Genomic DNA, 26,656 nt, shown 5'->3' with positions numbered 1-26,656 from the left:
ATGTCTAATTAAAGCATCCGTTAAAAGTCCATAACATTAAGTTAATGCGGAAAGCCAGGAGGAATTCAATTAGATTTTATTTCTGTAAGATTAATATTAGCAACTTTAAAAAAAATGTCCCCAATGCTGATTGTTATTCATAGAAGCCTCTCTGAGCATTAGAATGGGCGTCTCATTTAGACAGTCTGAGATCAGGCTGAACTCAAATGAGATTCCAGCAGAAGACAAAGAGCTGATGTGCCAAGTCCTGGACTGCCAATATGGAATTCTTGGCCTCGTACCCAAAACTTCCTAATAGTCCTAACCCGGGAGGCTCCGGGCTGGGAATCTGGAGACTGGGGTTCTGGCTGGGGGACTTTAGCCAAATCACTTAACCTCTTTGGATGCAATTTACCCTTCTGTCACATAGGGTTAGCAATTACAGTTCTGACCTGCTATTTCACAGGTATGTCTTGAGGCCATAAGATAACGATGATGAAAGACCTTTGAGGAGATAAACTTGATTCAAAAGGAGAGGAGAGGATGAGGAAGAAGGCTGGATTGGAGCTCTGCAAACCTTAGTCTGCTTTGGGAGAGACTAAGGGTTTATATAAAGCTTTATGTAAGCTGTTTTCTGTGCTGGAGTAGTCGGTCACCTGATGTCTTAGGATAAGTTCCCTAGAAACAGATTGACATGGGGATTCTTATACAAGTGGCTTTTTGAGGACTTGTTCCCAGGAGAACCCTACAGGAGAGTGATGAAAGGAGAGGGCAGGGGAAGAAACTGGGCAAAGCTGTGGCTTCTGCAAGAGTCAATCCTCAGCTTGATCCACGGGGAGCTCTAGAGGGTGAGGACACCCCTCGTTAAGGCAAGGGGTCTGAGTTTTTGTGCCCATACATCGGTTATTGACTGGCGTCCTCCCCCTCATGAGGGTAGTGGGGGGAACGTGGAATCTCTTAGGCATTTCCAGGTGAGTGGCTCCCCCAGCTGATGAGTCTCTGGAGGAGGGGCAGTAGTGGGCCATTAAGAGTCCGGCCTACAGCATCCAGAGTGGGTGCACCAGCGTTTACTACCCCTGGCTAAGCCCTCCTTAACCTTCAGGATTCCTTCCTTGATTCCTTCTCTTTGGCTATGTTTGTTGATTCTTATCTATGCACTCATAGCTTGAACCCCCAACATACAGATAGTAAATGCTTATTCAGTGCCTGTCTCTCCATTAGTGTCAGTTCCAGGAAGGTGGGGACTGTGTCTGCCTTGTTCCTTGTTATATCTTTAGCACCTGGTACATAGTAGTTGCTCAATAAGTGCTCCAGGAAGGAAGGAAGGAAGGAGGGAGGGACAAACAAGGGACAAGAGAAGTATAGAGAGACAGGTCATTGCCAAGTATTTTTATAATGAATCCTTAAACGTTAAGTTTGGGAGAACAGGGTCACCTCTGGGCCATGCTTTGAGACGCCTGTGAAACAAAAACTAAGCCAGAGAATCTGTCCCTCCCCGAGGCTCTGAGAACCATCAGTGTCTTGTCTTGGTTGGAACTAGGACATTAGCCCAGAGGAAGCTCTGGCCCCTCGTTAAGGGGGGCCTCCTCTCTACGGCAGTCCTGACTGCTCCTCTCCCTCCAGGGCTTGCTGCAGACCCAGGAATCCAGACCTCAGCTTTCCCTTCCATCTTCCTCCTTGACCCCTCAGATGCAATTCAGAGCTGTAAAGCCCAGCACAGAACATCTTGTCTGGCTTCCTCCCAGAATAAATGGGACTCCGTGGCACAGAGAAAGTCAGAGACCGGCCCAAGGTCAGCCAGCCAATCAGAAGCATCACTAGGACCAGAATCCAGCACTCCTGGAGCCCAAACATGCACGTGGGGACTCTTCGGTCCCAGGCAGCCCCTGCACACTCTCAGCCACATTTCATTTGATCCTGGAGGCAGAACCCCAGAGCAGGCGAATGCGCCATTGCAGTATAGGAGGAGAAATAGGCAGAGGGGTGGGTGGGGCCTTCTCCACTGCGATGGGAGGGGCTTCCTCTGCTGAGGTTGCCACAGTCCAGTCACCACGTCCAGGTCACAGCCCCAGAACCACAGACACAGGAAGTGCCCTGGAGATGACTGAGTTCAACTCTCTCCTGGGACCAAAGGTAAACTGGGGCCCAGAGAAGGCAGAGACAGAACCCAAAGACACACAGTTCACCCCAAGCGCAGAACCAGGCCTAAACTCCAGCTCTTCTAGCCTTTGGTCTGTGGTTCTGCCACAGACACTACCCACTGCCCACCCAGCAGCCGTCACTCAGTCCTCCTTCCTTCCTCTAATCCAGTTCCAGCCAGTGAGAGGTAACCGGGCAATCTACCAGGGACGGCTTACCTTACCAAATAAAAAGACAAGGCCTCATTAGAAGACAGCCTTGGCCTTGACTCCTTCTCTCTGCCTTGGATGCTGACATGGGATCTAGAGAGTCACTCGCCATTTGGGGACCAGGAAGCAAACACATGAGATCCAAAGTCAACATGGCAAAGATGAGGGAACTTAAAGATGAAACAGACCTTAAACCCTGATGACATCACAGAGCCACCGAGCCAGTGCCCCAAACTGCCACCCTCCAGATAGCATGTAGTGGGAAAAAAAGAAACCCCTATTAATTTAGATCATAGTCGTAAACTTTTCTGTTCCTTGAAGCTGGCATTCCTGACTGACAAAGATGTTTTCCCCACACGATTCCTTAACTACCCTTTGAGGTGGCCAGGCCATGTAGCATCGGGCCCATATCATGGATAGAGAAACTGTAGCATGTCTACGTGGTCGCAAGATGTCTTCCCTCCAGCACACTCGCAAACTCCAGATTTGCAGAAAAGACATGCATGTCATTTGGTCCCAGGCTTGCAGTACAAAAGGGCAGAAATGTGTTCTCCAAACAAACTGTCCCAGAGCATCGTGTGGGTCCTGGGTTTGCAGGAATATCAAATAGCACTGAATTAGGCCATGGTTTGGGAAGCCCTGGCTGCCGCCCCACTGGTTCTTCTGGGGCTCCTGGGAGAGCAGTGGTGGGGCCAGCAGTGGAGGGGGAGAAATCAAGATGGGTCTCAGTTACTCAACGGAAAGTGGCTTCATTTTGGAAAAAAATACTCCCCCCCACAAAAAAAAAAACCAAGACCAAAAAAAGAAAAAAACACCCTGTCATCGGAGGCTTTAAGCTAAATAAGAACTGCTTCAATCAATATATACAAGAAAGTGAGGGGATGAGATATAAATTTCCTGCCGACTGAGTTCTACAGACCCTCATTGCACCCCAAAGCCTGTTGTCAAAGCCAGAGCAGTTATATGTGGAGCCCCAGGACCACAACCACTTCCAGGTCTCTGCTGAACGGAGACCCAGCTGCACAGATCCCCTAAGAGAAGCCCATCCCTCGGGTGCCCCCAGCTTTGGGGAATAAATGCCTTCGTAGCCTGGGATCTCCTCACCTTAGCTAAAGCTGGCTCCTTAGAGGAAGATGTGCTTCTCCTGTCGCACATCTTGCCCAAAGAAGCCACTCTTAGAAGCCAGGGTTCCCTCTGGAGGCAGTTCTGAGCTTCCCATCCTACTGAGTCTTTCTACAAACAGGATGTGATCCACAGAAAAGCTCCATGTATTGGCGAGTTGATTGTATCTGCTGTAACAAACAAACCCTAAAATGTCAGTGACTTGACATGATAAAAATTTATTTGCTGACTCACATATTAGTCTAAGACAGGAGTGCCTGGTACCTAGATGACTTCTCCTTAGTGATTAGGGACCTGAGCTCTTTCTATATTTTGGCTTCACTCTCCCTAGTGCCTTGCTGTCCTCTATATTAATTCATGGATGACCAAAAAAAGGGAAGGCAGCCCTGCTTCTTTGGTTCCTTGGGAAATAGAAGCTGAATAACCTGCTCAAAGCCCCACACATGTCCAACAGCTGGCTAGACATGTCCAGTTGCATGTTCTACAGGCACCTCAAAAAGAACTCCTCATCTTCATCACCCCCCACCGCCCCTACTTTTGTCGACAGGAGGTTCCAACCTGGGGGAGCCCTGGGGTCATCAGGGGACTGTCTCCTTGCTCCCCTGATTTCATTATCCTCTGAGCCTTACGTTCTTCTCCATCTGCATTGCCCATCCCATCCACCCCATGTGCCTGCATTTGTGGTGTGCTTCCTGCCTTCACAGGGCTCATGGTTATGTTATGAGCTCTTGAGGCCAACACAGCAAATCTCCATGGTGCTGAGGACAGGACCCCTGAATACTGAACAAGGCAGAAAGCATCAATACAGTACTGTGCTGTGATCCGGGATGATGATACAATGAGTATCTCTCTCTCTACCTGAGAGACCACGCAGCAGCATCCTCCAGGCTCCTAGGTTCAATTCCTGCCTCTACCAGTTAGTAGCTGAGCGATCCTGAGGGGGTCAATTTGCCTGCCCAAACCTCAGTTTGCTCATCTGTAAAATGGGGATAATAGGGTCTCCACCTCCTAGGGCTGGCAGGAAGAGTCAGTGATATGGTGATACAAAGCATTGCCACGGTGTCTGGTGCACTTTATAAACACAGCGACCGTTTGCTCTAAGTGATTCCAAACATATTCCGTTTGCCCCTCCAGATCCAAACTCCACTCTTCCACACCCTGCTCTGGGGCTTGAGAGATTGATGCCCGAGGACAGTAGCAAGGAGCTCCCTCACTCTCTTGCTTCTGGTTGGGTTTAACCAATGGAAGACCCCAACAGGACAGTAGAGGGTGAGGGGTGAAGCATGCTGGGATATTTATTCCTCCACCTCCCCCACCCTCGCCAGGTCACCATGAGTTGGCTGCACCCTGTACTGAAGGCCACTGCTCCTCCCAGGCAGCCCTCTTAATACAGCCCCACTCCTGGGTTCTGGGACAGTTACTCCTTTGCTTGTATCTTCACAGATACATCCTCAGGGTGCTGCCCCATCCCTTGTCAGTGTCCTCAGACCACCCCACTCCTTTGTCAATAGTCCTTTCATTAACCTTGCCTTCTGTTACCCTGTTTGGAAGCATTGTCTGTTTCCTTTCAGTGGTCCTGAACAATTCACTGGGGTTAAGCTCTATATAGTGTTTTATATCTTTCAAGGATTTTTTTTCTCATCCACGATCTTTTCCCTGAGTGGTATTTTAAAACACCACTTAACAGAAGAATGATCAAAAGCTCAGAGAGGTAAAGTGTTTTGCCCAAGGTCACGCAGCTAAGGAGCGGGGAGCCGCGTGGGAGGATGGGGAACCATTACCATTTCCTCAGCCCATTTTTTTCAGAGCTGAACAGCACGGTAGGGTAACAGGCCTGCTTCATCCTGGGCCAAGAGAGGAAACTTTCCGACACAAATGATCAGAGAAGCTGGGTTGTGGGAGAGGCTTCAGGCAAGAGCCAAAAAACAGCAAAGGATTCAGAGCTAGAGATTGTGTTTTTAATAATAAATAAACGCCAAGATCGGACCCTTTACATGGAAGGCTTGGGGTGCCTGCAGCCAGCATGGGGTACCCAGGAATCCGCCCACCTTCAGCCCACAGGATTTTCTGGTTATTGTCCAAACGGTTGGTGGGACAGGGTCTTGGGGAACGATCTTCAAACCCCAGAGGGGAGGAGAAGTGAATATTTTGGGATGCTCCCTTTTTTCATACAAATAAAGAGGCCCTTAGAAGTTATATCAAGTGTCTGAATTTCCTGACCATATATTAATCTGCTTTCATGTGAATTATGCGATATTGTCACGGGGGAAGGAGCAGCTGGACATTGGATGAGCAGCCCTGGAGTCAAAGAGGACCCTCGCTGTGCGGTCACCTCTGCAAAGAAGCTCAGGGAGGCCGGGCTGCTCCATGGTGGCCCATCTTCCCCAAGGCCATGGGGCCAATGTGTGCCTAGAGGGGCCAGGGGGGCCCAGGCCAGTGGTGGGGACCTGGGTGAGCAAGGGAATAAGTCAGATGCTTCATCAGGAGTGGCCACTCTGGAACTCGGGCCAATGGTTGCTATACCGACATGCAGCCCCAGTGAGAAGTCACCTTCTGATTTTTAAGAGAAGCCAGAAACCAGGTTTTTATGGGAAGTCTTCCAATCTTTAAATATGGGCAACAAATTCTAATTTCTAAAAGATATTATGCAGGCCAAGCCAAAGCCTCTGCAGTTTGCCTGTGGACAACCTTTCCAGATTCAATATGTTGGAGGGTGTCTGCTTCAAGGCTTGGAGATCAGTGTGACTTTTTGATTTAGGCTGAAATTAGGCCAAGACCTTCACCTCCATCTTTTTTGCCTTCTCTTTTCACCCTCCTTGGATGCCTCTCCCTAATGCATTCAGTTTCCTAGGGTCATAGTAAGAGCACCACGCTAGAGGTATGGTATGAACTGAATGTTTGTGTCCCCCACACCCCAGATTCCTGTGTTGAAGCCCTGTCCCCCACAGTGTGGCTGTCTTTGGAAGTAGAGCCTCTCAGGAAGTAATTAAGGTTAAGTAAGGTCCTAAGGTTGGGGCCCTGATCCATAGGATTAGTGTCCTTATAAGAAGAGACACCAGAGAGCTTGCTCCCTCTCCCTGTGCACACACAGAGGCAGGGCCATGTGAGGACAAGGAGAGAAAATGCCATCTGTACACCAGGAAGAGAACTCTCCCTGGAAACCAACTGTGCCGAGCCCCGATCTGGGACTTCCAGCCTCCAGAGCCGTGGAAAAATAAATCTCTGTTGTTTAAGGCACCCAGCCTGTCAGGGTGTTTTGTTTTGTTTTGTTTTGTTTTGTTTGCAGCCCGAGCAGACTAATGCAGGGTCTAAGCCCTTGGTTCTGTTTGCTCCTGTCCCAGAGACCCACGTTTCTAATCCACTAAATGGGGATCATGCTCACCTTGCAGGCTTGCAGGTGGGATCAGTGGTGGCCAAGAAAGTCCCTTGTAAATGTCGAGACCTGTGATGGGGTAGGAGGTGCTGACCACCCTGAGGACCACAGCTACCTCAAAAACATGTAGTAAGTTATGACTATCAGTCCGTATACTCAGGTGGGCAAAGAGGCTTGGAAAGGTCTCTTCGTTTTCCAAGACTGGATTAAGTTTCTGTTCTTCTGTGTGATAGACGCTTCCTGCCAGGCAGTTCCAGTTGGTCTCCTGTCTCGGGTTCGGCCAGGAAGCCAGGAGTCGCTCTGGATATTTGCCAAAGGGAGGATTTTAATTCAGCGCCTTGGAAAATGGTGCAATTCTTGAAAGGTGGTGGGGGTCGGATGGAAGCAAGGGTTGGGAAAGCTGCTGCTGACTTTCAGGAAATCTAGACGTTCACGAATCGTGAGGAAGCTGCTGCCCCCGACCTCAGCCGCATGTGGCCCCAGCGTGCGAGCTTTACAGGAGGAGGTCTGGACATCCTGCGAAGCTGGTTGCTGCTGGTTTCACAACCAGAAAATCCTTGCCTCCCTTCTCTCATCTTACTCAGGGGATCATAATGCCCCTCAAGGTCTCAATACCCAAGCCTTGGAGCTGTAACATGGCTCCTGGAGCAGGGGCTGCAACTAAAGTGGCCCGGCCTGCAACTTGGTCCAGGCTCCAGGTCCAGCCATATAGGAACTATTTCTTGGTCCAGTCTTGGCTGGGAGGAGGCCAGCAGGCATCCCTGGAGGATGCTTCTCTCCCATGGAGCTGAGGAGACCGCTTGCTTTGGAACCGACTGCCGGACATTCTCTCTAATTTCATCTTCCTGGCTTCAGCCCTGGGATCTCCAGCCAGCTGCTTATCCAGGGTCTCCTGCAGAGTTTTTGCAGGCTTCAGAGGGTCTTCTGCTGCTACCCTTCACTTGTGTGAGCTGTTTCCCCAACCTCTCTCCTCCTTTTTAACACAGCAATCTGCAACTAATCCAGGTGGCCAATTCAAATTTGCCAAGCCCTCCCTCCTTCCCTCTTTTCTTTTTAAAAATGTATTCTCCTTATCTATAAGTCAATATTTGTAGATAAAACCACACAACATATGGGGTCAGCCAGACCTAGATTTGAATCCCGGTTCTGCCTCTGCACCTCACTAATCTGTGCTGTACTTTCTTCGCCTGTTTATTGGGGGTCACAGATCATGAGGTTGAAGGGAGAAGAGATCGGGGATGAAACACCACTGCTCCCACCGGCATCTTCCTGGTGTTGGGTCCCCTTGTACGCTCAGATTGTAAAAAGACACAGGGGAAATGTGGCCAATACAGAACAACCTCTGTCCCTTTAAGGAGCATCTTCAGTCAGCTCTTTGCCACCATCCAAACGCCTCTTGGCTTGACTGAGGCAAGGAGGCTGATGAGCAGGGACTTGCACCATACATTTGCCCTGTAGCATCTAAAGTACTTTACAGGGGCATGGAGTGTTCTCACAGAATAAGCCACACAAATCCCACAGTCTCAAAAATCTGCTCTGCCTTACCCAGCAGGGGTCCCGGCCTCCTGGAGTCAGATGCAAGGGCTGCCTTCTCTGGCTCTGAGCTTAAGCTTGTTGTTATTGGATGCTCAGGCTGGTGTCTGTATGATAACCCCAGAGCTAGAATACTCGGGCAAGGGGTAGATGGGAAAATCCCCAACGTGAGTCTGTTGTCAGATGATGACTAAGCCTCCCTCATCGCCACCAGGCCTTGTTACAGTGGAATCATGTTTGTCAGACATGAATTGTAACCCTAAGGTTATCACACGGGTCCAGGGGAGGGATGAAGAGTGTTTGCACCATCACCTTTGATCACTTCTCCTGGAGGCATGGAGATCTGCGGGGCTAGGTCTCAGAGACAGATTTTTCCAGCTCCAGCTGAGGCAAGAGGCCGGTCCTGGGAAAACCAGAGCTCTCTGCCACAGTTCCTTTCCAGAGAGGGTGATGGATTGAGATGTATAATTAATGTACGTCTATATATTTATATATGAAAACCCTTACAAATCACATCCCTCAAGCCAGGTCTTTAAATAATGGAGGACGGTAGATTACTGCTTTATTAGTCCCTTCCAAAAGCTTATAAAAATTATCTTTTGCCGCTGGGAAGACATTTTTATCAGAATTTATGGCAACTCAGAGAGTCTTGAGATATCAGATTCAGAAACTAAGAAGCTTTCTGTGGCTCTTTCTGCTACAGACAGACCCTGGTCTCCGCTCTCCTTGTAAATTAAAATCTCTAACATTATCTAGGTTATGAAATAAGACACTTGGCTCTCCTATCTCAAGTCTGCTCTTTAATTAACACAGACTCGAGTAGTCGAAAGCCATAAATGCGTGTGAGTGACTCAGGAGGGTGGGTGTGGGATGGCAAAGGGGGACACATGGAATCTGGAGAGAGGAAAATTTAAAACACACCCCTCCACAGGGGCAAGGCTCTGCCTTGGGGGTAAACATTTCATTAACAGTTTGGGGAGATTTTCCTTGGCATGTTCCTGGCCATGGCTGGGGGTCTCCATGATTCATCCACCAAGGTCTTGTATCTCCCACATTGAGGGCTGCTGAGCTGGGTGATCCCACACATTCCTTGTTAGGGAAATGCAGGCTCTGCCCCCCAAGAGCTTGTATCTAGCAGGGCCCCTGAAGTGTGTTCAGGGATCAGTGATGAGCCACACACCTTGGAAACTGGTCCACCACGAGATAAGTATGTAAATCAAGGGGAACCCTTCACTTCCATAGCAATGTGATATAGGCACAGCATCTGCGGCCTTGATCAATGGACTCATCTCACTGAACAGGAGGCAGACAAGTCAGGATGCCCTTCTTTTCATTTTCCTAATAATCCTTTTTAAAAAAAATTTTTATTAAACCATAGTGATTTACAGTGTTGTGTTAGTTTCAGGTGTACAGCAAATTGAATCAGTTATACATATACATATATCTACTCTTTTAGATTCTTTTCCCATATAGGCCATTACAGAATACTGAGTAGAGTTCCCTGTGCTATACAGTAGGTCCTTATTAGTTATCTATTTTATATATAGTAGTGTGTATATATCAATTCCAATCTCCCAGTTTATCCCTCCCTCCCTTATCCTTCTTTTTAAATTATAGTTTGCAAATGTTCACAACAAATTATTTCATTTCTTTAGTTTCTAGATTATTTTCTAGATTACTTTATTTGGATTTTATTATTTTTGAGAAAATTTTCAAAATTATCTTTGTGTTAACTGGGTTATTTTCTACAGTATTTCATCCTAGGCTATCAATGTTATTTTCTAGATTAATTTCTAGGTTGCTTAACTCCTCTAGTAATTTTCTTTTATCATATCTTACAAAAGTCCTTGACAGGTTGGAGATTAAAAACAAAACCAGTCTCTAGCCACAGAGAGTTTGACAACTAAGGGATCCTGGCTTACTTTGATGGGGACCTGGGGGTGCTAGTGAGACCCTGGGCAAGAACCAGTGGACTGTGGTGACCTGGTGCTGGCCAGCTTACATGTAGCAGAGAAGGCATTGCAGGTGGGCTGCTGCCTGGCACCCCATACTTGCCCAGTCTACAACAGGGAAAATATTTTCTTTGGCTCCTTCCCTCTTGCTCTGAGCAGTCAGGACCCTCATCCTATCCTATATGCAGTTTTACTCCTCCACCATCCTTGTTCCCGCTCCCATTATAAATGAGCCAGAGTCAGAGACAGTTGCTCTTGCTAGCATCATTCCAAATAACAATAATGCAGGGAGTTCCCTGGTGGTCTAGTGGTTAGGATTCGGCACTCACTGCCATGGCCTGGGCTCCATCCCTTGTCAGGGAACTGAGATACCACAGGCTGTGCAGCGTGGCCAAAAAAATCCAAAAAAACAAAACAAAGTCAACAGCAAACAATAATTCTTCTGAATTATAAAACTCTTTTGCAACAGAGACATTGACAGCTCACCAAACACACATATGCCCCCTGCATTTCTCAGCCCCTTTGCTACCAGGCAGAACCATATTCTAATTCTGACCAACAGGCTATGAGCAGAAGTGACAAGTGTCATTTCAGATCCAAATCATGTAAAGGTTGGTGTGGACCCCCTTGATCTTACACCCCTACTGTGGTGACTTGGGGAGCCATGAATGGAGAGAGTGAAGTCAAATGATGGAACCAGAGACACTGACATAAGAAAGAAATAATTATGTGCTCAGCTACTGAGAATTCAGGGTTTGTTTGTTACTGTAGCACAACCTAACCTAACCTGACTAATACAACTTCACAGCTTCTAAAGTACTTTTTAAAATCATTATTCAATTTGATCTTCACAAGAGCCCCAGGAGAGAGGGCCTATAGAGATAAGTGTTCAGAGTGGATATGTAAGGGAACTGAGACTCAGAGAGGGGAAATGATTTGCTCAAGATTATTCACCTTATAAATGGCAGATGCAGGATTGAAACAGGCCTCCAAGCCTGGGTGCAACGCTCTTTCCCAACTAAGTATACATTGACATTGGATCTTCTTTCCCAGGGGTACTTCTCTTTTAAAGTAGGTGGCTTGCAGAGAGACAACCCCCAAGAGCAAATGTTTAAGGGTGGAATTAACCCTCTGCTTACCCAACAAGAGAAAAGGCCAAAGTGTAGACTCTCTGGCAGGCCTGCAGGAAGGTGGGGATGATTTAGGTTGTGCATTTGCAATGGAGCTAATGCTGTCTCCTGAGCCAGACCAGGAAAGTCAGCTGGCCGGCCCGCACTGTCGAACCATCCCTGGTGCCCAGGTCACAGCGGAAGGAACTCAGACATCACTTCAGGAGAGCCAGCTGAGGTGGGAGTGGCTGCTTGTCAGACAAGCCTCCTGGGGGCTTCACAGGCAAAGTCCATCTGACTTTGACCAGCATTGTCTGGCATCCGGTCCTACCGCCTTCCCCAAAGAGGGTACTGGGCATCCTTCCAGGATGGGCTTTTATTCCCTTTAATAGAGGAATAGGAAATGAGCCTTAAGAGAAAGTGAGGAGTTATTGCTGTATTTAATTGCCCTAAAAATATCTCAGGAGATCTGCCTGTGAGTTCCCCCCGGGTGCTGATCCAATGTTCCAGGGAGAAGTGGCCAGACCCCAGTTGGGGCTCAAGAAACAAAAACAGCTGAGAATTCTGAGAAGGGAGGGCTTGCACCAGGCCAGCTCAATAAGGAGCAAGGACCAGATCCCCTGGCTTGGTGCAGACTTGGGCACTTCAAAGCTGCCAGGAAGAGATGGTGTGAAACCATTCTGGGAGGGGCCTGACATAGCTCCCCGTTCTGTGTTTACCCCAGTTCAAAGTGAGAGCCTGGGCACATCTCTCTCGTCTCCACTCTAGACCTTTGCCTCCTCCATCTGCAAGAAGAAGGGGTTTTGTTCTTTCTAACGTCGCTTCTGTGGTGGGCGCGGTCAGTGGCCTCCCCGGCACTCCTGCCCTTTCCTTCCTCTTAACAGCACAGGTCTTGTTCAGAATCCATACATCCCACTCCCAGCTCCAGGATGGGACTCTGGCTTATCTGTGCCAGTTAGCACATGGCATTCCACGGGATTCTTGTTGCTCTAGAAGTGGCCATAGGTCTTGTCTGCTCTGAAATCCATCACCACATTTGTGCCAAAGTCATGCTTCCCACAGGCTACTCTCAGCCCATGACAAACCGTGCTGAGACTGCACAGCTGTCGACGATCCTCCTTCACCTTTCCTCTCTCTTCCCTTGGCATCTTCTTTTCAGACACTAACTTCTGTGGTACCAGGAGTGGCCTGAAAAAACAGATGCTAAGATGAGGATTTGGGACTGACTCTCCCGGCAGCTGCTGGGAGAATAGGATGCTTTTCTGGTCGGTGGGTGCAGCAGGATAATCCCTGGCACAAAGTGGCAGCTCAATTGTCAAAGATTGTACTGGAATGACCTGGGAAAGCATACTGGTGGAGGCGGATGCCAAGGCCGGTGCGATGGCACAGGGGTTTGAAATATATGAGCTGAGCCATGCCCCCAAAGACAGAGGAGCCGGCTGGTTGGTGCTAAGCTGTGCTGACCCTGCAGCCTGCAGATGGATAATGAGAGCCTGAGGGCAATTCCTGGGCAGTTAATAGCAAGTATAAGGACCAGAGGGCTTTGGCGGTAGCTCACAAAGAGGCCTTTATCTCCTGCCCGGGGAGTGTGGACACAGCTGAGCAAAGGTGGAGGACTCAGTTCTAAGAGCAGCACGACTCCAGAGATGTCTGGATGCAGTGCTAAAGCAGTTGGAAAATGGTGATGCAAAGGCCAGGGTCCTGGCTGGGGAAACCTGGGACCCTGAAATATAGAACAGGGACATTGGGATGGATGTCCTTGAGAATGTGGATTCTACAACCTCCTTGGGGCCCTCGGGGTTTGTGGAGGTGACCTGCCCTTCCCTAAAAAGAGCTGGCACTTCTATGCTGGGAGATGCCACAGAAGCCTCTCCCCAACAAGGCAACAAATGCTTCCCCTGGCAGCTGATAACTAGGGTGAAATCCCACATTAGCGCTAAGCCTGAGATGAAGGGAAGGGGCTATGCGGCTAAAGAATGCGAGAATTAGCGGTGTGTGGTGGCACAGGCAGCAGCCTGGGGCATGCTCCTGGGGTGGGGCTTAAGTGTTCTTGTTCAACAACGCTGGAATATAAAACTAGATAAACAATAATTCACTGATCGAGGGCATTTTCTTGGGTTCTGGGTATTTCACACCCCAGAGAATGTGGCAAACTCACTACCAGGGTGGTTACGAGAAGCCTAGAGAAAACAATGTCTGAGTCCCAGCAAAGTGGAAATGTCTGAGTTGCCCCAGGCAGGAGGTGGAGGGAGGGATGGAGCTTGAGGGAGGTGGGCGTACTGAAGTGGATCTCATGCGAGACCAGAAGACCCACCGGAGGACTCGGCTCCATGAGAGGGCCCAACGGGCACAGCATCCACCAAGGCCATCAGGAAAGCACTGGAGTTCGGGGAAGCAACATCACAAAGCTCAGTGGAGGCTTTCCCCGGCCGACCTCGAACCACAGGGACCATACTAGTCCAAGGGCCACAGCTGCTGTGCTCTGAGGTCAATCTCCACCCTTGCACCCACACCGCTCCTCCCACGGGCTGCTCCCAGCCAATGAGTGAATGTGGCAGGGATACTAAGCTGAGCTGGATCCAGGGAGACACAGGACTCCTCCAATGGACACTCAGGTGACTGTGGCTCTAGGACTCCCCCACAGCCTTGCTGACCCTTCCCCAGACCTGCCTGGAGGTCCAGGACACTCCCACCCGACCTTGCCGCCCTCTCTCCCAATCAGGGTCAGACTGGCAGTTCCCTAATAACATCCTCGTGCATCTGCTTCTCAGAATAACACATGGAAGAGCCTTGCCAAGGAAGACGGAGCAGAGAGACAGAGGAACTGGATTCTTGAACATTTCCTTGGGCTGTTGAATCCAGTCCTGCTGCCTGTCTGGTGAAATTCCCGCACCAGTGCGGTGCAAAGCTCCTTATAAGCCAGCTCCAAGTTCTTTGCCCAGGGCAGCCAGAGCAGCCTACTGCAGCTGATGCAACCTCCCATCGTGATCTCCTGTGAGGCTTGGAGGCTCAGACCTTCCTATGACCAGGTTTTGAATGCAGGTCTTTCAACTTTTACATGACTATTTCAGGCTATTTTCCCTACAACTCAAGGCTCTAGATTGAATGAGTTTCCAAGGGAAAAGCCTTTCTCCAGCAAATGGTACCCAATCCTACAAATAGCCACTCACTAACAGATCCAGTGAGTCAACAAGGATTACCAAAACTTGGTATTTATAACCCCAAATTAGCAGGTTAGGAGAGCTTCCTGAGGACTTGATTCAGCATTTGGCAAAGAAGTCGGGCTGCCGTGCAAGGCTTGGCAGCATGGCAAAACGCTACCACATGTTCCCAGAGGTGGAGATGTCACACGCAAGATGCCTGGGCCCCGACGGGGCTGCCTCGGGCTGGTCCTGGTTTTCAGTTGCTGCTATTCTTACATTTTAATTATGAATCACGGTTGGTTTGGTTCCCTCGTCATCACTGCAGCTTGTGGCGGGTGGTTGGTTAAGCCCACAGCATGTAGGGACGCGTATTTGCACCAGCAGAGTGTGGGGCCCATCATTTTCCAATAACCCCCAGACTCTGAAACATGTAGGTGTTGCCGCTTGGTTTTGAATCACCCCTATGCCCTTATTCCTCTAGCAGATGCATCCATAAAGCCCTGCAGCTGCTCCCATGGGGACCTTCCATGTCGTCACCACCTTCTTTTTCCTTCTGCCTATGGGATAGGATGAGACAGAGTGTCTGGGGGCTTTGGTTTGGCCAAGGTGGCTGTGGACACAATTGTGGGGGAGCCAGTGTTCTAGAAGATTCTAGGACTGAGGTGCTAGGGGGTTGAAGAAGGGGAAAGGGAGGAGGGAAAAGCAGAAGGAGCAGGGCTCTTGACCCTCTACTGCCATGTCAATCCGAGAATCTCCATGGTAGCTTGTCCTGTGGGAGCTGGCGCTCAGCAGTAAGCAGAGACTGTTTCATCACTAGTGCCTGCTGGGGAGGACCCTGGCTCACTCCTATCTCACTGCTGTGTCACTGTAGAGTTAAGGTTTTCTGGTGGCAAGCAACAGAAATCAACTTGAGCTAAATTAAGCAAAAAACAAACAAACAACAACAAAACACCAGCCTTATTGCAGGGATACCAAATACCTCATAAAATGGACAGGAAAGTGGAGAGTGAGTTGGTTATGGAGTTAGGATGGGAACCAGGGCAGCTTGGATCACCAAGACAGAAAGAAAGGATAGGCAGTCTTTACTGAGGTATTCTAAACACTTGATGTGTCTTTTCTTATTTAAGCCTGGGCAACAATCCTATGGGGGTAGGGACCATTATTATGCCCATTTTGCAGATGAGTAGACTGAAGCACAGATAAATAAGTTGCCCCAAATCACACAGCTAACAGATAGGAGAGCCAGTAGCCTGTCTCAGCCTGGCTGTGTGTCCCCCACTAAAGGTCACTGCTCTCAGTGGTCATCTGTACCAAATGCCTCCTTCGAGGTTCTGGGAACCACTCCCCCAGACTCTGTCTTCAGGTCTGGGATCGTAACAACCCCTCTGTTACTAGTCCCAGGTATCCTACTATAGCCTGTGGTTCCCCTACATCCTGCCCACACCTTGTGTTCCTTTATTCAAACCTCCTCATGTTACCTTAATTTGAAAGTGCCATCTGTTATAGCACTAGTGTTCATACTAGCATGTTTCATAGAACCCTAAATGCGGTTGATTATAAACCAAACCAGGGACTTCGCTGGCGGTCCAGTGGTTAGGATTCTGAGCTTCCACTGCAGGGGGCATGGGTTCAATCCCTGGTCGGGGAACTAAGATCCTGCATGATGACACACGGTGCGGCAAATAAATAAATAAATAAATAAAAATACACACCACACCCTATTCTATGTACCATGAAGTCATAGGAAAAATGTGGCCAATTAAACGATGCCATGCTGTTGATTGTAAGGCCAGCGTCAGAGCGTGAAAACATGTGTCTTAAATCAGCAAAATCGAGTATTACTCCACTTCCTAGATGAAGGGATGGCGACAGGAAGAAGACAAGTAATTTGCTGAGTAACACAGCCAGGAGATGGCTGAGCCAAGTTTTATACCAGACAGTTTCGTTCTAGATCCTGTGCCCTACCCACCCCTAGGGGGCTCCGGGTGTGTGGAGCAGGGCTGGGGGAAGATGCTACGGGGGTGAAGTGGGTGGCGGAGCAGAGGCTTGCAGCTGAGGCCAGCAGGGAGAGGGGAGGCCTGGTCTGGACAATGCGTGAGTCAGAAGGTCTGGGGGCCCATGCACAGGGGCGGCTGGGCAGCCCAGGGTGGGGTGAGGAGAGCCAAAAGGGCAGCTCCCCCTAGCGGAGAAGTCAAACGTTGCCCTGAGCCGTGGGGAGGGCTGAGATGATGCCTCCACCTCGTTAAAGGGGCCCTGGTCCCCCCTACGCCATGCCTTCCAAGTTCAACATGTCATCTGTCGACAAATATAGACCAGGAGAAACCTAAATAAGCGAGTGGCTGCTCGGAGCCGCAGGACAGCTAACCATAATGGGGGTTTTTGGTTTTCTGCTTGAGACACAAACAGCACATTCCTCAGCTGAAATAGCCGGGCGGAGAAACAGGGCATTATTGGACGGGAACACCCGGCCAGGATGAGCCAAACAAGACAGAAATAGGCCCGAGCCACCACATGAAGGGAGCTCATCAGTGTTTGGCTGACTGTGCCCCGCCTGCTCTGCCCTGCAGGGTTGCTGCTCTTACCTGGGGAGGCTCCGCCTCTGCCCCCCGGAAGAAAGGAGGGCTGTGCTTGCCTGGGCTCTTAGCCTTCAGCAGCTGGGGCAGCAGCCTCCTCCTCAGACAAGGGTCCTGGGGAGTGAGAAGGGATCTGGATGCTGGTCACCCTGTCCCCACCATGCACACACAAACATACCTTCGCGGAGTCGCCAACACACAGCACACACACCCTAACAGACACATGCAGACACAGGGCATGCCCCTGCAGTTCCAGAAATACATATGTAAACTCATGCAGCCATGCACACAGATCCAGGCTGTGTGCACACACAGGAACACAGAGGCACACACAGGCCACGATGTCATGCACACACGCACATGCACACAGACACACACATGCACACACACCTGCCCTCACCCACACACACACCTGCAGAGATCTACACAACCTTGCCCACTTATCCTCACACACACACACACACACACACACACACTCATATGCACTTGTAGCTACACACAGGCAAATACCCAGGTAGGCAAGTGTACACACATGATCACACAATCTTAGTCACATAGTCACTGGCCCCATGGGCCTCCTCTTTCTCTGGACATGATCACCCCAGTGGTAGCTAGGCCATCTTCACCCCAGAGGGCTGGTGTCATCTCATCTGAAGAAGCAACCAAGGACAGCTTTAGGGGGGCTCTGGGATGGGAGGGTCAGGGAGAAGTTGCCAAGGAAGTCCAGAATCTATCTTGTCTTGGAGCCCACACCCCAGCTCCCAGCCAGCCTCGACTCACCTCATTCTCCAGTCATCCCCAGGAAGGAGTCAATAGTAAACCAATTCCAGGTCCTTCCATAGTTTGGGTCTGGCCATGTCCACAGCTCGTTGGTACCATAGTTACCATGAATTTCCCAGTCTCTGTAGGTCTATGAGCTCTTTGGGGCCAGGGACCCCGGCAGTGATGCTCTTCCTTTTATGCCCAGGATGCACTGTGGTGCCTGTGCTCAGAACATAAATGAATAAATGGGTGAAGTCGAAGAGCGGGGATTGATATTCCCACTTAACAGCCAGGGAGACTGAGGCCCAGAGAGGCGTGGGTCTGTCCCGCAAGCCTGCCGCCATCTGTGGAAACCCCCGATGCCTTCTTCCTCCCCACACCCAGTCCTGGGCGGGGAAACTTGGATTAGGCAAGTCGGCAGCACGGTGGTCCTGGGAGCCCCTGGCTCCCAGCCCTGACTCTGCCCTGTGCCAGCTCCAGACCCAGAGGGGACACAAGCCCCTTTCTAGCACCTCCTCCACCCTTGAAAGCCCTGGCTGCCAGCTCTTGCTCCAGCCTCAGCTCCCCGCCTCTACACCCAAGGTTCCCCCAGACCTGGGGATGGACCACAATTCTCTGGCCCCGAGACCAGGCTGGAAGGAAGGAGGAACTGATGGAGACAGCAGGGGTCAGTGTTTATTCAGCGGAGGCCACACAGGGGCGGGGTGGGGAGGACCAGTGTTTCCCAGGCAGGGCACCCAGCAGATACTCAGCCATATGGTGTCAGACCCACAGACCAAGCCCCTGGCCTCAACTCAGAACGGGGTAGGGCAGTATCTGAATCTTCCCAGGAATCCACACTGGCACACTGGGAAAGACCTTTAGATTGCTCCAATTTGGGGATTTTCCAGCTTCTGTTCTGTAGCAACAGAACCATTTCTTCAGATGATTTTTGTTTTCCGTTTTAAATTAAGGTATAATTTACATTCAGTAAAATGTACCCTTAGAGTGTACAGTTCTGCTAGTTTAACAAACACAGCTGTGTAACTACTACCACAAAGTGGAGAAGAGATTCAGCCTCCCCCCAGGTCCGTCCCTCCTCCGCCCCGCCCTTTGTAGTCGACCCCTCCCCACACCTGGCAACCAGTGTTTTGTTTCCGTAGAGTTTTGCTATTTTCAGAATGCTGTGGAATGGGATCCTACCTATTGTAGCCATTTCATTTAACGTGATGCATCCAGCATGTACCGAGTTGCTGTCTCAGCAGTTCATTCCTTTTTATTGCTGAGTAGTATTCCGTCATCTGGATGAAGCACAGTTTGTTTATCCATTCCCCACATGTGGGGCATTTAGGTTGTTTCACTCTTTGGCTATTCCAACTAAAGCTTCTATGAACATTTGTGCACCTGTTTTTATGTAAACATACGTATTTTTTTTCCTTCTTTGGTAAATAACCCAGGAAGCAGTAAAGAGGCATGATACATGAGCTAGAGAAGGAAGAAAAGCAAAAAAAAAAAAAGGGTGTTTCAGTGAATGGGTTACCTCTGTGGACCACTGGGACCCAATCCCCCTGGGGACCCTCTGAGGAACCGAGAAGGACGTGCCTCAGGATTGTCCCACTGAAGGTTAGGACGTTGTGATATTTATCTACCAACTTCCATCTGTCCCTCATTGGTTGAGTGCGTCATTAACTTGCCTGAACTTCCCCCCGTCACTCCCCACAATACACACAGATAGGGCATCAGCCAAGGCTTTGGAAAACGTTGGAGTCAGAAAAGCTAGGGGGTGAGGTGGCATTTGGGATGAGACGCTGCCAGGTTGCTCCAGAGCCACTTACAGCTGCAGCCAGAATCTCAGGTGGCCTGAGTGGGGGTTGATTTGGGGTTACAGTTGCCATAGTTATTTTCCCTTCCTTTCTCCTTATCACTGACATTACATTATACATATATTCATTTGCTTGTCTGTTTTCCCTACTGCAATGAAAATTCCGTAAGGGCAGGGGACTAACTTTTTTGTTATCCCTTTCTGTCTCCCCAGTGCCTGACAGGCACCTGGCACATAACAGATGCTCAATAAATATGTGTGGAATAGTTGACAGATTGACCCATCCCACCCCTGGGCCTGGCGCGATGTCATAATAATGAAAGCTACCGTTTATTGAGTATCTACTGTGCCCTGAGCAGAGTGACAGCTACTGCATGCTCATCACCAGCTTTAATCTTTCCAATAACTTGACTTACTACAAATGTGTGTCATTATTTTCTACACATATACATGTAGACTGATTATATGTGCTAATGTATATATACTAATTCATGCATTAATATGTTATATATTAATGTATATATTACTTATATTAAATATAGAAATATATATTAAAATTTATAATATACATTATGTAATATAAATAATTTTATACATACATGCATTCATGTATCAGATACTTGTATAGCACTTACTATGTGCCAGGTCCTCTTCTTAGAACTTTACAAATATTTTAATTCATTAATTTTCACAATAGCCCTTGCGGTAGGTTGAATGGTAACCCCCAAAAGATAAGTCTAAGTCCTAGCCTCTGGAATCTGTGAATGTGACCTATTTGGAAAAAGAGTCTTGGCAAATGTAATTAAGTTAAGGGAGTTGAGATGAGATCACCCTGGATTATCTGTGTGGGCCCTAAATCCAGTGACAAGTGTCCTTATAAGAGGCAGAAGAGGCAAACAGAGAAGAGGATGAGGCCATGTGAAGACAAAGGCAGAGACTAGAGTGTCACAGACACAAGCCAAGGAACTCTGAAGCCACCAGAAGAGGAAAGAGGCCAGAAAAGATTCTGCCCTAGAGACTTTGGAGGGAGCGTGGCCCTGCCAACACCCTGAATTTGGATTTCCAGCCCCCAGAACAGTAAGCGAATAAATTTCTGTTGCTTTAAGCCACCCAGTTTGTGGCAATTTGTCATGGCAGCCCCAGGAAACTAATACAGTCCTGTAAGTTAAGTATTATTATTATCCTCATTTTTCAGATGACGAAACTGAGGCACAGAGAAATTAAGTAACTTGCCCAAGGCCACAGAGCCAGTAAGGGGCAGAACCCAGATTCCAATCCAGACTCAGGGCTCTTAACCATGATGTCCAGCAAGGAGAGATTACATGACTCAGCCATGGTCCCTCAGCTGGTAAATGGCAGAATCAGGATTTGAACCCAGGACGCTGACTGAAAAGTACACGGGATTCCCCTGAGGCTGTAACACCACTTCGCTCTCCAGTTCTCCCTAAAGGACCCTCTTCGAAGCCTATGCCCAAGCTGCCTCTTTCATGAAGTGGTAGGGGGCAGAGATGCAGGTCTGTGCCCAGGGACCCCCTCCAAATAGGAGCATGCCTCTGGCCGCCTTGGCCCAGGTTGTACTACAAAAGACCATGATTTATACAGTGCAACCCGACACCTCCTCGCTTCATCTTCCCACAATTAAGCAGGGCCTGGTGGTGATAAATGGCCCCATGCCCATGGCATCACTGCTCCCAGGGACCCTGCTCTCATCGGCAGGCCCCAGGAGCTAATTCATCCTTTTCTGGCTGCCCAGGTTGGAGTTGATAAATCAAGCCAGCTTGAGAGCCAATTACAAGGTCATCACTCAGTGGACAGAGAAGATTGCTTGGAGTTTCTGAACTTCATATTTTATTGGAACAGCTGGCAGCACGGGGCCACTGACCTCCTCACCTCAGGAGAGGCATGGTTTCCAATCCGTCAACACAGCCCACCTGCCCGGAAGAGGGGCTGCCACCCCTCAACCTCTCCAGGGCTTGGTGTTCAGTCCGCACTGAGGGTCCACAGACACAGGGGTGGGAGGGTGGCCCAGACACTCTCCCCACCCTTGCCCAGAGCTGCCCCAAAGCCTTCTTGCTTTCTTATTTCTGGAAATACGGTTGAGCATAGCCCAATGCCAGGGCAGGGCTGACCCCAGCTTTAAATGGTTATTTGGAGTGTGGCCTTTCCAGTTCAAATCTCAGCTCCATTGCTCACTAGTGTTCTGTGACTATAGACAAATTACTTATCCTTTGTTAGGTTCAGTTTCCTCATTTGTTTACTACTCCCCTTTATAGGAGGAGTAAATGAGATAATACACACAGAGGGCTTGGATCTACACATGGTCCCCACTTTAAAAAAAAAAGTTTTCTCATCATGTAGCATATTGTTAAGTTTCTGGAAAACTTGGAGGAATAGGAGATGCTATATGATGGGCCTGTGCAAGGTGGGCCCTCAACTTCTCCCCACACATAGGCCTTAGGACCAGTCTCCTTGGGGTTCTTGAGGTCAAGGCTACCCTTCAGTTGTGGGGGCTAAGGCTGGCCATCATGGCAGCTTAGCTCTGCCTTCCAGCCCCTTGAGCTTCTTATTTATTCCCATGGCTGGGTCCCAGGAGGGGAACAGGTAGTCCCCTCACTATCATTTCATCTCTGTAGAAAAACATTAATCACGCTTATTGAGGGTGAAGCCCTTACCCTGCTATGTAAGTTAGGATTGGGTTCTGCTTCATACAGTAGAAGACTTGACTGATGGTGGCTTGAACCAGTGATTCTCAAAGTGTGGTACCCATACCAGCACCATCAGCATCACCTGGCAGCATGTTAGAAATAAAATTCTGAGGCCTCACCCCCAGGCCTACTGAATCAGAAACTCTTGGGACTAGAGCCCAGCTATCTTTGTTTTAACCAGCTCTCCAAGTAATTCTAATGCAGACTAGACCTTGAGAATCACTGACTTGAACAAAAATAGAGGTTAATTCTACATCCCTAAGAAGAAATCCAGAAACAGAGAGTCCAGGGCCAGTGAACATCCCCATCTTTTGTTCTACCGTCTTTAGCACATGGGTCTATTCTCAAGATTTTATATGCTAGAATGGCTGCTGGAGCTCCAGCCATCAAGTCTGCATTCCACACAAGGAGAATGAAGCAGGGAGGGAAGAGCAATAGGCTTGTCTCTCCATTAAGGCAGACCCCTGTAATGTTCCTGGAAACTCTACCACCACCAATAACTTCCACTCGTATCTCACAGGTCATCCCTAGCTACAAGGGAGGCCAGGAAGTATAGTCTTTTATCTGGGCACTTTGCTGCCCAAATAAAGACTCATAGGCATACTGGTAATGAGAAAGGGCAAAATGGACATTGGGTGGGCATCTAGCAGACTCTCCCACACGAACTTTCTCTCCTCCTTTAATCTTCCCAACAATCCTCACAGGTAGATGTGATTATTTCCTCCACATTACAAATGAGGAAAATGACCTTTAGAGAGATCAAGGTCAAATAACAAGAAGGAGCAAGTTAGCTTTGGCTGAACTGCTTCATTCTCTTGCCCCCTACCCTCTAGTATTGCTCTTCACCTTCAGGGGCAGCCTGGGGGGAGAGGGGGGAGGATTATGTAATTTCTCCCCTTCTCCAGACCCCAAAGATTTACCCACCCTCCCTGAGGGAGCCAGATTGAGGTAGAGGATGGAAAGGAGAGAGGGGAGGCCCTCTCCAGAGGCTCCAAGAAGCCCCCTTTCTTCCCAGAGGTAAATAGTAAAACTTAATTAGCAGGTTGTGTGTGCCAGGCAAGTAATCCGCAGGCTTTCAGAGGCATCTGTTTCCAGATGCTCAGAGGGAATAATACTAGCTCCCTTCCACTTGGGCACAAAAGCTCGCTCGCGCCTGCCTGGATGGGGCTCACTCATCAAGGGGTGGGAGTTTCCTTTTCCAGGCTTTCTAGCGAATTCCTCGACCCAGGCCCTTTAGCGAGCCCATGGTGTGGCCTCAAACAATAAGGTAATTCAGGGTGGTAACCCCAGAGGCTTGTCCCTCATCTCGTATGGAATCACTGAAATATTTCAAGAAAATATTTCGGAATTGACTGGGAATGGGGAAAGAAAGTAGGTTCAGAAACAAAGGGAACACCAAGAGCTTCAGTTCAGGTGGAGGGTTTGAGGGGAGCCCAGGAGAGGCGAGCTGTGGTTTTGGAGCAGCAGCAAGGCCCCCTGCTCTCCTCCCAAAGTTCCCTCCCCACCTCGTGGCCTTCCAGCCATCTGCAGGGTTTGCTGTCCATCCTTTGAGGTAAGCACTGCCCGGTCTTTTGGGTTTAGAATCGCTCTGTTTCCATCTAATCAGAGCAGCACATCAAGTCCCCAGCTACTCACCAGGGAGTGAGTTTGGGGTCTCTTTTCCGACAGGAAGGCTTGGGGTCCCCAGAGTTTCTGGAAAGAGGCAAAGGAAGAGACCCAGCCAACGGAGATGGGAGAGGCCCAGGGACCCAAGTGAACAAATAGCAGACAAGTTTCCTTCTGTTCCTTACCAACTCTGAGCCTGTGCACAACTCCTAGTGTATCTGGGCCTCAGTTTCCACCTCTGTAAAAAATGGGGATGCCCCTTATCCTGTGTCTTAACTGTCTGAGCTTTGACTACCTGCTTCGACTAGGGTCTGTGTACTGTGTGTGTGTATATAAATATATATATATATAATTTTTTTTTCATTTTCTGTATATTATGATGTTTTTACATCTTAAAAAACCTTTCTGACTGGGTTGAGTCTACCTTTCCCTGGTAGCCAATTCCTAGAGACAGCAAAGGCCCAGCCAGGAGCAGGACTTTGTCATGCAAATTAACCAGTCCAAGCCGTCCCTTCTTTATCTGGCCTTGCATTCCAGGAGGCACTATTCCTCTGCCTTTGTCACCCGGGGCCACCCCTACAGCTCACACCAGCTGAACCGATTCACACTGGCCAATCTGAGGCGATTCACTATGTCCTGCCTCGCCTTTCCCTTGGAAACCCCAGTAAAGGCTGTGGCCTAAGTGCTCCCTGCCCCCTCCTGTCTTCTGCATCCTGTCACCCTGGTGACTTTCCCATGTGGCTCTGCATGGCATGCCGTGTCTCCTGTCTCTAGGACCTGTGAGTATAATAAACTTTCTTTTCCTGAACCTCTCCTGTGTCTCCTCTTGTTGCTGCACTGACTGACCATCTCATTAAAAAATGCAAAGCAGCCTGCCCTGAAAATGGGGTCCTGAGAGTAATGTCTCACGGCTATCCATAGGTTCAGAAGCAAATTTCCCCACAGCCTGGGAAGAGTGCAAGCATTATCCTAGGGGTTACAAGGGTTCGGAGATGTGGAGAATGGGTATGTGTGGCAAAGGAATTTCCTGCTCACCTAATATCCTTATGTTGCCCCGGATCTCTTGCAGTATATAGGACCATGTGATTAGCACTGGTCTGTGAGCGGAAGCAGTGAGTGTTACTTCTGGGCCAAAGCATTTAAAAGCTGACTGTCAACCTTCCAATTGTCTCTTCAGTGATCGTGGATGCCACATGTCAAGAGGGTGGAAGCTGTCTGGGTCACTAAGCCACTGCAGGGGGACCAGATGCGCTGGAGGGCAACTTCATGTGCACAGGACTTTTCATGGGTGACAGATGAACTTCTGTTGAGTTGAGGCATGGAGATATTGAGGTTATTTTGTTATTGCAACAGAGCCTAACCCATCCTGATTAATACTGGGTGGCTGAACTATTTGATACTATACTGATGATGAGTCCATGAACTCTCTGGTTGGCCAGATGAGGAGGGTATTTCTAAGTATAATAATGCATTGAAAGAATGCTTTAGTAGGCAGATTCTGTAAAATGAACGAAAATTGTCTTAGATGACACCAGGTTCCAAGGATGGGGTAAGGAATCATGCCACCAGGGGAGGACAAGGATCCTTCAGGGGGAAGGTCAAGAAGTAGGGGGAGGTTGGAGAGAGGAGAAACAGAGTGAGTAGAAGCAGCCAATGCCCATCTCAGGAGACTCTGTATGGCATGAAAGACCCCTCCCAGGGAAGGAACAGCAGTAAGTACTTTATACCAGCTTCAGTCTTGGGAGAGTTTGCAGTCAGTCTGTAGGTAAGATAGTAATTCCTGCTCTCACCTTCCACTTGATATTATGGGCATAACAGAAACACACAAGTGTGGCCCCATGCCCTCTTCTAAAGTGCATTATCTATCTTCAGAGTCTGAGAAGAAGAAAAGAAAAAAATGCAACTCCAATCTCCAGCTGGCATTCTGCTACAATAAGCCTATTATTTCAAGCACTCAGGACCAGGTCTTGGCACTGGGGCCAAACCCCTTCCTGAGACAAGGAGGGCAGCTCTCTGCTATGGCCACCAGCCAAGCACAGCTCATTTGCTTCAGAACCTTAACAACAAACACACAAACTCCCAAACCCGTGGGCCTCTGTCTCCCTCCTCCCATGGCTGATGGGGGAGAGCAGGAAGGGGCTGAGGTTATTGAAATGCTATTTTAAACTCCAAGTCAATGTTAAGCAAAACCTTGAGGCTGATTAAACACGACCTTCGGGCCACGGGGCTCCAGCTCAAAAAGGCAAACAGCTTCCACCCTCTCAGCAGCTCCGGGCTTGTTTATTGGTTTGAAAGCCCTTAAGGGGCCTGCCAAGCAGAGGGGTGAGCAAGGGAAACTTTAATATCTAAAGGGAGAGATCAAAAGCAGTTGACATTTCTGGCAGAGAGCAAGCGCGTTATGTATCTTTATATGTATAATGTTATAGCTGAGCAGAAGGGAAAAGGCATTTCTTCTCTGGGTTAAATCAAATCAGGCCACATGTTCTTGATCTTGACTGTGTTGTCTTATAATCCAACCAAATTTAACTGACATTGAGCATTTCTGATCTGAACAGTTAACATGGAAATTTGGCCCAAATAACTTTATATATATGCTGAACATGAACTTGGTTCAGGCATCAGAAATGATGGGAAAGCCCCCTTCCAGCTGT

Source organism: Mesoplodon bidens (genome assembly GCF_964165515.1).
Source record: "Mesoplodon bidens genome assembly, chromosome: 18".
NCBI lineage: Eukaryota > Metazoa > Chordata > Mammalia > Artiodactyla > Ziphiidae > Mesoplodon > Mesoplodon bidens.
Note: the sequence above shows the minus strand (reverse complement) of the source record.